Below are 15,700 nucleotides of genomic sequence, written 5' to 3' on the forward strand. Positions count from 1 at the left end.
CTGGAGGAGCCAAACCAGCGCAGAAGATTTCAGGGAGCGTCGTCACAAAGGCCACTAGCCAGCGGGCAAGCAACCGGACAGACGCGGCAAGCAGGAAAATGCTGAAGGGCCCCACGCAGGACTCGTGGAGTGTGGGGGGCTGGTCTTCGGTGCAGATGGTGCTTGGGGTTGGGGCTTCTCAATCCCCGGTGCACAACTTCGAGGGTACCTCAGAAGCTGCGCTGTAAGTTACTAGCCACTTTTCCCAGGTAGCCGGTCCCACGTCGCTCGTCGCCTCCACGGATCTCAGCTCTGCTGCAGATGTGGATGAGGGTCGGAGAAGTCTGGAAATCAAGGCTCTGGTCGGGCTCTGCAGTCGGTTCCTCGTAGAGCGGTCGCAAAGCAAAGGGTAGTCTCTTGATGGTGCCTGTTTGCACAGGGTAGCCACTCCTTGGCTACAAGGGAGATTCTTCAGTCTTCTTCTTTCGTCGAATGTCGAAGGTCCAGAGTTTCTGTTCAGTTTTGCAGGTTCAGGATAATCTAAAGTCTTGAGGCCCAACTCCCACTCTTATACTAATCTGGGGGGCTGGGATACCTGCTAGGTCACGCCTTATGGGTGGGACCTGGGAGGGGGTGGTTACACCCACTTCCCTTTGTCCAGTTTCGCGCCAGAGCTGGGGCTGGAGTGCCCCAGCGCCGGTTTGAACTGGACTATGCAAGGAACACCTTGTGTGCTCCAGGCATGTCTCATTCCTTTCAGCCCACCCTGCCCCAATACACTAAAGGCTGTCTGGGGAGGTGCTAGCACCTCCCCAAGCAGGAAACCTATTGTCCAGGCCTCCCTGGCTGGGATCACTCCCAGCTGCAGGAGGTCAGACTTGTGTCGTGGCAGCAGCATCCATTTTGTGATGCTGAGGCTTTGGTCAGAGGCTAACAGTTGAAGTATGATTTTAACATGTCTCTCCCTCTAGAAGGGGGGAATAATATTCTCATGTCCAGAAATGGCATGGGGGTATTATTCCCTAGTGTTAGACACCTTACACGACATGTTTTGATAAAGCCAAACCATAGTTACCATAACCGTCTAAGATTATAAGGCACTTTAAGAGTATATGGTAGGCTATATCATAGAACAGCTATAAGGACAAGGTTCCGAAAGCTGCAGACAGGCTCAGCTCATGCTAGAGCACCATCTCACATGTTACCAAGCACTCTGCCTCCAGGATTGTCAAGGCCTGCCATAGGAGTGGCTGATAGGTACACATGTGTCTATATGTAAGTTAGGTATAGGCATACTACACCTAAGCAAGGGGTGATTACACGACCTTGCCCCAGCTGAGTGATCAGCCAGTTGTGTCAAAATGGAAGGCCAGGCCAGGGGTGGCATAATACATGCTGCAGCCCCTGGTAGGCCTAGGGTACACCTATGCCCTGGGTACCTAGGGTACACTGTACAGGGGCCAATAAGGTGATCCTATCCAAATGGGTTATGCACCTAAAGTACATAGTATTAATTTAGAGAGAGAACAGCAGGGCTGTGGGTCTGATTAGCAGGCCCACAGCCACATCTAAGTCGAAAACCAGTAAAGCAAAAGCAAAAAGTGGGGGTGAACATAGAAAGCAGACCCTACTCTCCTACAACAAGCATTTGCAATGCAACAGGTCTCGCATTTGCGAGAGTTGGAGCTATTGGCATTGTAAATGACAATGCCTTTTATTTATGTGTTGGATTTCAAAACAGATAAATGAAAGGCACTGTTATTCACAATGCCAATAGCTTAAACTCTCGCAAATGTGAGACGCATTGCAAATTCTTGTTTATGTAGCTTTCAGATTATTGTGTAATAGAATGCAATATTTTCTATGGTTCCTCCCAAAATATACCCCATCCTGTCAAGTGTTTTTTATATCCTAGGATATTTGGGAATGTTAATTGACTGCTTTCATCTAGATTTACTAGAACACCCTTTGGGGTAATCACCCAGCCCCCTCCAAACTCCTACCATGCTGTGACAAATGCTACTGGCATAATATGGTTTCAACATATCCCTTAACCGCTAAAACACTTCTTATGGGTGACCCAGAGAAGGGTCTGATATGTATTTAGCGCAACTGATGAAATGTGACACTGCAGAAGTCAACTTCATCAGGTGCATACAACTTTTGTGAAATAACATGCATATTTTGGTGCAGTAAGCACGAAACTCTGCATGGTCCAGATCTTACTATGCATTACATTCTGACACGTTTGACCTTACCAAATGTAGCAAGTAACTGTATTGCACTGGCTAATTACCATGTCCAATACCATGTGCATGTCTTGTAATTTCGATCTTAGTGGAATCAAGAGTATTGAGTAGGTGTGGAAAATCTCCAGATCACGTGTAATGAAGGCTTGAATGCCTAAAAGCTTTAAAGTTGTAAAGTGTCCCAAATCTTCGTGTTAGATTAAATTTATTTCACAAAATGTTTGTACCAATGCTACTGCCCTGGAGTACTGTAAAAGGAAAATGACAAAAGACTGTAATACCATGCTCATTATTGCACACTCTGTCTCAGAACAGAGAACAGAAATCCTTGGTCTTCTATAACCAAAGCAATGCTTTCTGATGATTCTGATCCCGCAGTTCATGAAATTTAGCCTCGCAGATGTCAAAAATCCCTTTGAAAAAAGAAAAAGGCTGTGTGCCTTCACATCACATTTAAAGGTGAGATAAAAACAAACTTTTACATGTCCTTGTGGTAAAAAACTCTCAAATTTGTTTTTCATGCCTGCAAAGTCTACCTCTCCTGTAGGATAACAGTGGGTTACCTTATTACATTTTAATTGGGAGCAGGTGGGGTGGTCCCATTTGGTGTTTAAAGAATTGTTATTTAAAACCCGATTTAAAAGGTAAAGTTGGATTTTAAGTCACAATTCTGAAAATGCCACTTTTAGAAAGTTGACATTTTCTTGTCCTAATCATTTGGTGCCTGTATCCTTCTAGGTCATAGGACTAGGTGTAGCTCGTAGTTGGTTGATTTGTATTGCTCTCAGTAAGGGAGACAAAGGGGGAACTGCTGCTCACAGGATGGGCCATCTCTAACCTGATAGGGGGGTGGAGCTGTCACCTACCACATTTGCACCTCACAAAGACCATGCTTCAGCACACACACAAAGGGTTTCAAACCAGTCGAATTGTGGCCCCAGACAAGCTGGGTCCTGGGTAGGGAGGCAGGAAATTCCAAACACCTCAGTGGGAGGAAACCTCTAGACATTTTTCCAACATCAAAGATTGGCACGTTAAAAATATTGGCCCCGCAGACCCAAGTCTTGAGAACAATACTGGACCTGTGGATAGTATAGAAGAAGGATGCGTTGCTGCTTTAGGCCTGTCCTGCTTGCTGAGATGGAAGATATGACCTGCGCTTTTCAAGCCATTCACTCCATGGGCTGCTTATTCTGATCTACAGAGACACAACAAGCTCCTAAGGACTCCCTGCATCTGCTCAGTTGACCCACTGCCTGGACCTGCAACTGGAGCTGCTGGCCTCTGCTAAAGTGAGGTCCTGATCCCCAAGTGGTGCCCCTTACATCCTGGACCCTTTGTGGGGCATCAGTTGAACTCATCTCAAGGAAAAGGAGAAATCCTGAAGTTTTGGACTCTTCAGGACCACAAGATCTTGTCGACCAGCAGTGTGAAGCTCCAGTGAATCTAACTCTTCTGGCTAGTGACCACCAGCTACGTGAGATCTGAACTTTATGCTACAGCGTCGACAACCCGAGGTGCCCACCAAAGCGAATCTCCAGGAAAGACTGTCCGCAAAGCTCAACAGGATCTTCGCGGTAAAGCAACGACCATCCGCAACGCCCGGCCTGCTCTTCACGCTACAGTGGCAACCATCCATGATGCACTCCTTGCCCTTCATGCCCCCCTCCACCACGAACTGGACTCTTCACGCTAGACTTTTGAAGGCAACTCTTTCAACAGGCCTACCCTGGTTCCTGTATCTGGCCAGTGCTCCATCCCAGTCGACCTAAACTTGTGACTTTCACCCGGACTCGCATGACCAGATAGCAGTGGGTGGCAATTTGTGCTTTTAGGCGCTATACTTACCTTAAATCTTTAAAATTACATACATCTGGTTCTACCGATTGAATTTTTGTCGTTTTGGTGTCAAATAATTTATTACATTTTACTCTAGTTTCGTACATATGTGTGGGATATTTCTGACACCTTGTGCGAAGCTACCAGAGAGTTAAGAACAGGTTAATTTGAGGTTTGTTTGAGTTTCACCCAGGGAAGAATTGCGACTGCTGTTTGAGTTTGGTTTCACCTCCCACCCCCATCAGTAACCCACTTTAATGTAACATAATTTAAACATTTTGCCATAAATTACTGGGCAGCATTTTTTTCTCCTTATGAATTACATAATTTAAACAATTTTCTGCTAATCACATAGTTAACTAACTCAATAATATCAAAACAAGCTAACGATATGACAAATTTCAGGCAGATTCTACAGTGTGGAGTGGATGTTTTAAGATTAAAAATTCTACTAGACCTTTGAAGAAACGTTTGGGCAGGATTGCTATGACCTTGTCTGAGACCCATAGAAAAGAGTTAGAATTAACTTGACATTTGTGGCAGTTAAAGTCTTGAGCACAATTTTTTGTATTCTTATAGGCCTTTGGGAATCCGCCCTGAAACACCTAACTCCATATTAGTTAGGGGGGCGTGGTCTAGCCGAGCAGCGAAATGGCCGCTCCTTGAGAGGGCTCAGCCGGCTGGGCTAATATCCGTGTATAATTCGGACGCATTTGTTAACATGACTGCTGTAGCTTACAGGTAGTCGAGTCTCCGTCCACTGGGGAACCGATTGAGCGGAGTCCAGAGGCTGTATCGGGCGCCATTTGACGGCTACAAGCTGCTCCATGCCACACCTGGGTCGGTGTGCGCATGCTGCGAGCCTGGAGAGCATCAGCATCGACACGCGACTTCGCTGGAGCCCCGGAGATAAGGGTGATCCGGCCTGCCTGACTCCAGACGGGGGACGCAACATCGAGCCCGGAGACCAAACCTGGACTTCATGGCGGGCCCATGTGCCCCAAGGACGGGCCGACCCGAAGGTGAGAGGCGGGGAATCCCTCGCGGGCGGCTTAGTATGCGCCGGCTGGGCTGGGTTATGCTCCTGGCATCCGAGGCTGCCCTGTGGGCAGATGCCCCCTCACCAGCAGCCACTGCGCATTTAACGTCTGTGGGACAATCGGCTGAACGAATGGTCTCTGTGTCCAGCTATGTGCCATTGGTATGGGCGTGTGCTGAGTCCCAGGCCTAGTAGCGTGTGAAAGGCCCGGGAGACCGGGTGAATCGAAAGCCTACTTGCGCATAATGGGTTACCACTGCACAGGCAAGTGGGAGTCTGATGTACCAGAACTCCTGACTCAGAGCCTGAACCTGAAAATGAGCAGAGAGCGAGCGTGACAGGGTGGAAGCGATGACATGCGCTCTATACTCCTTGAGGTGCGTTCAGCCTAAAAACTATCGATAATAAAATGTATAAGCTCACGTATCGTCTAGATCAAGTTAAGAAATCAATCAAACAATCACTGCATTTGTAAAGCGCGCTACATACCCGAGGGGGTCTCAAGGCGCTGGGGGTGGGGGGGTGCTACTGGTCGAAGAGCCAGGTATTGAGGAGTCTTCTGAAGGCCAGCAGGTCCTGGGTCTGTCGTAGGATGGTGGGGAGAGTGTTCCAGGTCTAAGCGGCGAGGTAGGTGAAGGATCTGCCGCCGCCGGTGGTTTTCCGGATGCGGGGGACTGTGGTGAGGGCGAGGTTGGCTGAGCGGAGGTTTCGGGTGGGGGTGTGGAAGCCGAGTCGGTTCTTGAGGTAGGTGGGTCCGGTGTTGTGCAGTGCTTTGTGTGCGTGGATGAGGAGCTTGAAGGTGATCCTTTTGTTGACGGGGAGCCAGTGCAGGCCTCTCAGGTGGAGTGTGATGTGGCTGCGACGGGGGACGTCGAGGATGAGTCGGGCCGAGGCGTTCTGGATGCGTTGGAGTCGTCTCAGGAGCTTGTTTGTAGTTCCTGAGTAGAGGGCGTTCCCGTAGTCGAGTCTGTTGGTGATGAGGGCCTGGGTGACGTTTTTTCTCGTGTCGAGGGGGATCCATTTGAAGATCCTGTGGAGCATACGGAGGGTGTTGAAGCAGGACGCAGAGACGGCGTTGACTTGCCTGGTCATGGAGAGAGTGGAGTCGAGGATGACCCCCAGGTTGCGAGTGTGGTCCGTGGGTTCCGGGGCTGTGCCTAGCGATGTGGGCCACCAAGAGTCATCCCAGGCTGATGGGGTGTGTCCGAGAATGAGGACCTCCGTCTTGTCTGAGATCAAGTTAAGAAACAAGTGGATTCACACGAGCTTCGATTAGACCACCTTGAAAACTGGGTCTCCAATGCGCACGATTTCCACAATTAGTCCCGCGAACAATTACTAAACATGGAGAAAGTGCAGGAATTTATTAAGGCCTAGAATGAGGACTTGGAGACCAGATCCCGCTGCAATAATGTTCACATCACCGGAATCCCTGAGACAAAGTGGAGGACTTTGTTGAAAATATTCTTCGCAATATTTTTGTAGCGTCTCGCTCACCGATGTTCATAGTGGAAAGAGCCCATAGACCTCTGGCCCCTAAACCACCTGTGGGAGGCACACCAAGGCATATCTTAGCCCGCATTTTGAACTACCGGGACAGGGACACCATCTTGCGGGTAGCCAGAGAAATGGGCCAGATCACACACCAAGGAAACCAGATCTCCATCTTCCCGACTTTACCCCTGCGGTGCAATTGGCGAGACGGGAATCCACACCCGCTAAACGTCTCCTCCGGCAGGCAGATATCACATACGGTCTTCTATACCTGGCCAAGCTGAGAGTCACTCATGAAGGAAACCAGCACTTCTTCACGGATGCGAAATCTGCTTCAAAATTCGCCAAACACGCCACAGGAAGCGAACAGCAGGCGAAATCTACAGGGCACACGGACAGAACACTTAGCGAAAATGATTAACTCGGGCCCACTCTGTACTGTACTACGCTCAATTTGCTGCTGGGGGGGGTAAAAGAACACTTCATTACCACTGTTTTGTATGCTGGACGTTGCTGTCCTACTGGCCTTTGTACCCCTGGACCGGATGGATAGTCGGAACGATACGATCCTGTTAGTCTAAGTCATGTTCTCATGGAGACCCTCAGCCACCTGGTTTCCAGTCAGGGTGTTCGCCCGCGACATTTCGCCCCAAGGGAGAACTCCCAATCTTATTCAGGATATTCATGTTTCTGGGGTGTTCGAGGGTGGGATAATGGAACTCGACCTATTTGGGGGGGTTGGTGTGGGTGCAACACAGCAATGCTTGTTTTTCCTGTCACACAACACATGCTTTGTCGATAGAGGGAGGAATGAGCTACACACAATAACCACTGTAATGACGTAAAATGACAGCCCTGAGGCTTTTAACTTGGAACATCAGAGGTCTGAATGACCACAGGAAGGCCAGGTTAATACATGCATACTTGATACGCCACAAGATAGACTGCTGCTTCCTGCAGGAGACGCACCTCATAGTTGCGTCAAGCGCTACACTATGACATGGCCACTGGGGCAAGACGTACTCCACAGGCTATTCCAATTATTCACGTGGAGTCGCCATTTTGACACATAAAGGACTGAACTGGACAACAACGCATACACACATTGACAAAGAGAGCAGGTTTATTGTTCTCAAAGGCTTTCTCTGTGAAACGGAGGTGGTCTTCGCTGCAATATACGGGCCAAACATAGATGACCCTGATTTCTTCCACACGATCTGGGCACTCATAGCTAGCTTAGATTGTGACACAGTCATTTGGGGGGGGGTGATTTTAATGCTATATTGAACGACTCCATGGATAGACAAGGTGTGTACCATAGCTTTCATCCCAGGGCGAGTGCTGCACTGAACTCTAGTCCACATCAATGATCTTGTAGATATATGGAGACACCGAATTCCGGATAAATTAGAGGGATCATGCGTAACCACGCAGCATAGTGCACGGTCCACGCTAGATTTCTGAGTTGTGTCCCGTGACATCATGGCCTGGACCTCGGATGTCTCCCTTCTCCCCAGAACTTTCTCAGACCACGCACCATGCCTATTACAGCTGGAGCTCCACAAAGTACTGAGGCACCCTTTCTCGTGGAGGCTCTCTAGGGAGGCTCTGCTGGACCAAGTATTCCGCTAGGAGATTCGTCAAGATATTAGTAATTACTTCAGTGAAAATGAAGGCTCAGTTGCAACAGCAGGTGCACTTTGGGAGGCGTTCAAAGTGGTTATACGGGGCAGTTGTATAGCGAAACAGGCCGGAGTTCTAAAATCAATTAGACAGAGACGTACGCTTGAAAGACAACTTGAGGAGCATGAGGAGAGGTTCTTTACCTCGGACAATGGGACACACTTGGCTACAGCTAGAGAACTGCTCACTGAATATACGGAGGAGGCTACCCACGAGGTTAAGTTTTGGGGGAAATATAGCGCAGCTAGGAGGTATGTGGAAGGTGATAGACCTGGGAAGACACTTGCATGCATGCTAAGACCGTCGAGAACCACCAACATTATCACTGAACTCAAACAAAAAGGGGGAACTCAATTAGAGAGTCACAACAAATACTTTTCCACCTAACTGATTTTTACACAAACCTTTACACGTCTACTATTCCCGACATGCAAGAGGAGCTGTGCCAATACCTGAACTCATTAGAGTTGCTTTGGCTTAGCAACGCATATAGGGAATATGTGGACAAACGTTACACCTTGGAAGATGTTACTAAAGTAATCAACGGTCTCCCTAGTGGCATAACGGCCTCCTTTTACAAAACGTATAGCGACATGCTTGCTTCTAGACTCAGACTTTTACCACGAACCGTTGAAAACCGGCTCCTTCCCTCCCTTGATGCACGAAGCAGTTATACTTATATTATTGAAGCCTGATAAAGACCCTACCTGCCGGGACTCTTACCGCCCGTTATTCCTTATTAATCTGCATAATACATTTTTAGCCAAGCCATTGCCCAAAGATTACAACCGTTACTTCCGTTGATAGCGAGGCCAGACCAATCCGGTTTCAAACCAAACCGACCGACGGCACATAACTAGACACATTCTTTACCCTGCTGCATTATTTGCATCCTCAAACTCCGGCGGCGGCAATAGTATTAGATGCTACCAAAGCATTTGACACCCTAGAATGGTCTTATCTCTTTGCTGTACTGGTCAGAATGGGCCTCAGTCCCACCTTTATCGCCCAAATTAGACTTTTGTACACAGGTCCAACAGCCAGGCTGAGAGTCAACGGTCTCCTCTCGGAGAGTTTCCCTATATCCAGAGGCACTAGACCGGGGTGTCCTTTGTCCCCACTCCTCTTTGCTATTGCAATGGAACTTTTAGCCGCCAGGATCAGACAACATCACACAAATAGAGGAGTGGGGTTCTCATCTCTGACAATATCCCTCTACGCGGGCGACATCATTCTCTATCTCGTAGATCCAGTGAATAACACACGCCCCATGCTGAGAGAACTAATCAAATTTGGTGGCCTATCCGGGATCCAGATCAACTGGGGAAAATCCACAATCTTTCCTCTGACCGATAGCACGATCCCATTTACACTGGATTACCCACTGACTTGGGCAAAGGGCCCAATTAAGTACTTGGGGATATGGCTCAGTCGGGATGTGCAGATAGTCTGAACGATAATTTTCAGACGAGCAGTGAGTTGGTTTGAAAGTAAACTTGAGACTTGGGCACGTCTTCCGCTCTCACTCGTGGATAGAATAGCCCTCGCGAAGATGGTCGTGCTGCCCAAGTTTTTGTATCTCTTCGTCAACCTTCCTATTATGCTCACTAAGGCGTTTTTACATAAACGTAGGTCCCTGTTCATTACGCTTGTGTGGGCTGGAGGGCAGGCCCGTATGGCTTGGGGGCTTTGGACTCTCCCCCACGGTGGGCTGGATGTGACAGACATCTCTCTTTATGCCTACTGTGCGCTGGCTCAGTTTCTACATCACTGGGTGCACCCGACCCCGTTCCAACCACATATAGCGATTGAACTAGATAGGACTGCGTCAGTTCCGCTAAATGTGGCTGTATTTTCCAAACTTCGGAGAACGAGAAACAAATAGATACCACAGTTACGCTCAGATGGGCTTGGCATCAACTGCGTCTAAGAGCTGGACATGATGTGCTGTTCGCTGCTTCAGCTCCCCTTGCATATAATCCTTTAATACCGGCAATGGCGGAGGAGTACTCAGTGCTGAGAGATTGGGCTGGTTGACCTTAGCTGATTTGAATCCAGCGGACACCTTCTGCTCTCCCCCCAGACTCGGCGGAGACGAACACCACGCATTTTTCAGACCTGCTTTTGTATTATAGAATCAGAGCCACCAGCCACAAACTGTGTGATTCTTTTCCCTCACCCCCTCCCACTTTGGACGCACTGGAGCAGCTGGTATCAAATAATGCCCAACATAAGTTGTTCACTTGTCTCTACATTATAATGCAAACTGACTTCCCCATTGCCAAACATACGTCTTTCGAGGGCTGGAACGAGGAACTACACACACCATTGATGGAGGAACAATTGCAGTTTTGTTGGGGGCAGCTAGAGCTGCTCTCCCCCAAACTATAAATCACGCCTGATCCATTTTAAATTCCTGCATAGGTACTATAGGACACCTACGCAGCTCATGCGTACGGGCCTCCGGGAGAAGCCAGATGCTGGAGGTGTAACGCTTTGCAGGCCCCCTTCCTTCACTTGGCCTTGGCCTGGCATTGTCCCAAGATAGCGCAATTCTGGTGCTCGATAGTTGCCTTCATAAACAAGATACTTGACTTAAGACTGGAGCCATTGCCCTTGCTGGGGTTTTTGGGTTACACGAAAGCCATACTAGTGGAGTCCAGGCGTCTACTGGCCATGCTGTTACTCTTGGCAAAGAGACGCGTAGCCATGTCCTGGGGGAGGGCCGGAGCGCCACAAACAAAATGCTGGATAGCAGACGTCACACTTTGTCAGGAACAATTACATACATTTTGGGAAATAATGACAGTAGCGTCCAGACCTCGGGACATCTGGGATGCATTCAAAGATTGGGTTCAGGCCCGGGCCATAACAGAGAACGGTGTGGGGGAACTCTAGGGCCTCAACACTCAGCCACGTAGGCAGAGACTGTGTGGGGATATGACAATGTTGAATGAATGGCCACTGGAGGGTCAGGGGGTGAGGTCACAGTTTGGTTAATCTACTTAATATACGCTTTCCCTTTGATCAATGTATAGTTGACAAGGACTACGAAGTTGTGACTCTCCATTTAACCGCACTGTAATATAACGAGCAGCTGTTGTTGGTTCGCCCCAAATTAGTTGGGATTCAAGTTGTGTTTTGTTTTTTGGTTAAAGTGTTTTCCTTTGATATGTATGGGAAACTTGACCTTTATGTAAACATGCAAACCTCGATCTTTACATGAGGGCTACTGTTCTATGTATAGAGTTATCAGTGCTGGACGTAGGACCGATATGGATATGTGTCCCTGGCATGCATACTAGAAGATGCATTGTATGTTTTTTTGTTTATCAAAACCCAATAAACATTTTTTTTTTTAACTCCATATTAGTTAAATGAAAAAGGGGGTCCTGTCCTTTCTGTATGTACTAAGAGAAATAAATACACTAATTTAGATGTTTGAGGGCCAATTCACAAAGGCAGTGCGAGTAAGACTACTAAAGAGGTTCTAATTTATGCACTGAAAAATGCTTTGTAAATTAGCCCCCAGATACCTCGATGTAGCGTTACGGGCAGAGGTGCAGACTTTGAACTAGGAAACCAAGTTCGAGTCAGCGTCGGGTCGGCTCAACTCAACATCCTGGACACATCACTTCAAAAAAATATGACCTTATGTAATAAAGCTGGTACTCATATAAAGCGCTCCAATAACCTTGGGTCAATTTCGCGATGAATAAAGTTAAAAAATACAGGGGTTTATACGTAGCCTAAACTGCTCCCACCATAACGCGCGATTTCATTCCACTGATCAAATTCTTTACAAATGTCAAGTTGAGAGTACAAGCACGACCCAGCCAGAAGATTGCATTCATGGGATATTTGTTTTCATTAATTTGTTTATTGAAGTGTGGTGTTACAATTCAAGACCAATATCACGCCATGGTACGGTGTCTTTTTCTGCAGTTACTTGCTTCGAGACAGTTGCGTGTGTTGAAACCGTCTATTCATTAAACGTGGCGAGAATTTATTTTTTAGACATAGGAATATATAAGCGCTGCGTACAGTTCAACAAGTCATTCCCCCCGCGCACGCTATGTACAGTGAAGCCCTAACACCCGCTTTGTAAACTCTTCAAAAAGCAGTTACGCAAAATGTAAACAAACTAATGCGGGGCTCCAGCACAAAACAGAAAGCGAAACCAGATCGTAATACGTCTGGTACCCAATCCGTAAACCGGCAAGGAACGCACGAACAATTAACTTCTTTTTAATTCGCCGTCACGCAGAAACAACGTACCTCGAAGGCAACAAAACCAAGGTGCGGTGCAGCTCCTTCTTCCAGGCAGGGAGATCTGTCGAAACAAATCACTTCCTGTTACCCACGGCAAGACTGCACACAGTGCTGGGCGTGTGGACTAGATTTAAAGCGACAGTCACTCTGAAAAAGCCCGTGTTTTCAGAGCATGTGCGACTACCTTGAGCTTTCGCATAGTTCTTTTAAAAATTGTTTTACTCGTGCCAAATGTATGACACTGCCAACTAGTTTCATTTAATATTCGGATCTTTTAGTGAGTCCGTGTTTCAGTCATATACACATTGCATTCTGAGGCTTTTATTGTTCAGTGTATTACTTCTATTTCAGACTATAAATACCAGTATGCAAACGGATATTGGCTCAAAAGCAGGACTGGCTCAGTGGCGTAACGAAACTTGAGGGGGCCCCCCTGCAAAGTACATGGAGGGGGCCCCCCATTCTCCTCGCCAGTCAAGAGCCCTCAGGCCAGCGACCCGCCATACCGCAGGGGCTCACCCCAGCCATAAAAAAAGGATTCTGGTTCCTCTATTGGTCACATCCGCCCTCTCATCGAGCGATTTACATACATCAGTAAATGCTGCTGCGCCCTCCAGCAAAGTTACATAACACTGCCTCCAGCCGGCCCACCAAAGACATCCTCCTACTTGATGAGCCACCTTCAAGCGAAGCCCTCTCAGTTAACCACCTCCAAACTCAGATCACTGCCGTCGTGCCTGCTACTAACTCATCCATTACACTCTACCCTCACCCCTATGAAACCCGCAATTATGCTTTTCTGCCCGCCTTTAAAACCACCCCTCGGATGTCACTGCAAACCAGTGACCGCCGCCTACTGCTCCCCTGTCCATCACCCACAGAAAGACTGATGACCGGTCACCATCTAACCACTGCCTACCAGTAAAGACAGAGCCTTTGAGCTGCTGGCCTCCCCAATGCCACTATGGAAGTTTTAAAATGTTGAAAAATCTCTGCAACCGACCACCTCAAAACATTTCTTCCTGCTAGCCTATACGGCATCAAAGCCGTTCCTGCTACTTTTCATCCTCTGCATGATGCACACAATAATATCAAATGTACAAAGGGTCAGATTTTTGTTTCCTCACGCCAACATTAATTTACACTATGTACCCCACTAAACCATACCTGCTGTCAAAGGCAAACCAGATCCCATATGTAGCACCAGTCAACAAGTACCCCAAGGACAAACACCAGAGAGAATGAGCGATTCATGAATTAAACCTACAATGACAACGTAGCATTTCCCCACCAACTGTCAGCCCAGCGAAGTCTGCAACCGCACAGTAGCCATCAATACCAGCAACGTCTAAAGCGCATTTCCACTTCCTTTCTTTGGCAGCTCCTGATACATATACGTATGCCTTCTGGGCGCCATCTACCGCAGACCACAGCATTCTTTGTGTCCCTAAGACTAACCGAATGCTGTCGGTGAACGCTTCTCTTCCCCCTTCCTTACTAATAACTAATGGAGGATAACGAAAAAAAAATATAGTATTTTCTTATGCAAATAGCGTATCAAGCACTTGCTGCCCGCAGTCCTCGCCAGATCCACCCAAATCAATATTCTGCTATCGCACCATCCTGTCACCCCTATTATTATCTGAAGATATTTTTTTATCCCTTCCTTGAACTGGGAAAAGCAATACTTTGCACAAAAACAAGTCCCTTTAAAACCTTTGCTACTTACAGACTCACAAAGCACTTCCTTGTTTTACTAACTGTTGTAAAGCAAACGGATAACTCATTCTAGGATTGGGATTATTGTTTAGAGGTGTGGAAGTTAATACTGAGACATAGGATGATTTTTTGCATACACTCGTTCTTCCCTGCATGCGCACACAAAGCAACATTACAATTTAGCTAAACAAATTGTTCAGAAATGTACCGGAAGGTAAAGAAACAGCCCAAATAATTTTTCAAAGAAAAATAGACAATTGTCAACTTTATACCCCATGACATAAAAGCCTTAGCGTGCACAGCTTGCTCAAATCCACGCTACCTAATTCTACCAAACTCAGCACATTTGAACATCTCATAATTCCATGCCACACAATTCAACTATAAATAATTTAACCCTACATTCCATACCACATAATTACAATCCTAAAAATGAAAAAACATATATTTCTACTTCACTCCATACCTCATAATTCCACATCACATAATAACATTACACACAACTTAATAGCACTCCAAACCACATAATTACACTCCACACTACACAATTCAAGTACACATAATTCCACTTCAACCTATATAATTATACGTCACACAACATATTTACACGCAACTCTAAAACACAGAATTACCCTCCACAAAATACAACTCTGCAAAATGCTACATAATTCCACTCCGCACAATTATACACCACACCATGCCACATAATTCCACACGTCACAATTCCACAATTCATCCCCACACAATTCATCACACATAATTACTCCACATAATACCACTCAGCACCACATAATTAACCTCCACATAATTATGCTCTCATCCATATTGCATAAATACACTCCACATAAATCCAGTCTGTCACGTAGCAACATTCCACATAACTACACTTCACACCATGCCTCATAATACCACTCAACATAATTTTCACCCAGCAGCGAACACTTCCACGTCACACATTTCAACTCTACACATTTCCATTCCACACCACATAATTCAACAACAAACTACATAATTCAAACCAACAACAGAATTACATAACACACCACATACATCCAATCTACACCACAAAATTCCACATCATGCTATAATATTTAACAGCACACCACATAAGTAAACTCCACTACATACTACTCCACAACGCAAAATACCATTCCAGATAATCTCATTCCAAGACACACAATCCCACTCCATGACACACAATCCCACTCCACATAATTCCAGTACACTCAATACCACACAATTACTATCCACATAATTACATTATTTCGCTACACAGATCCAATCCACACAATACAATTCCACAGCTAACAATTCCAATCCAAACCACATATGTCCACTTGACACCACACACATTCACTCCACTCCAAGCAGAAAACACATAGGTAAAATACACTGTCCTTTACAATGTCAATAGCTCTAACTCTCA

The 15,700-nt window shown here is 46.7% G+C and overlaps 1 protein-coding gene across 2 annotated transcripts in view; it reads right to left on the reverse strand.

Moving 5' to 3' along the window:
- AMACR (alpha-methylacyl-CoA racemase) overlaps positions 1-12,669 on the reverse strand; it is a 421,886-nt gene extending 409,217 nt beyond the window's left edge. The window contains exon 1 of one of the 2 annotated variants that reach the window (XM_085630852.1): positions 12,562-12,669. The gene's annotated coding sequence lies outside the window, so the exon portion shown is untranslated. Of the gene's footprint in view, positions 1-12,514 lie in introns of both variants that reach the window. The other variant, XM_085630868.1, reaches the window with a different exon arrangement.
- Between the last annotated feature and the right edge of the window lie 3,031 nt (positions 12,670-15,700).

Source organism: Triturus cristatus, chromosome 2_1 (assembly GCF_964204655.1).
Source record: "Triturus cristatus chromosome 2_1, aTriCri1.1, whole genome shotgun sequence".
Taxonomy (NCBI): domain Eukaryota; kingdom Metazoa; phylum Chordata; class Amphibia; order Caudata; family Salamandridae; genus Triturus; species Triturus cristatus.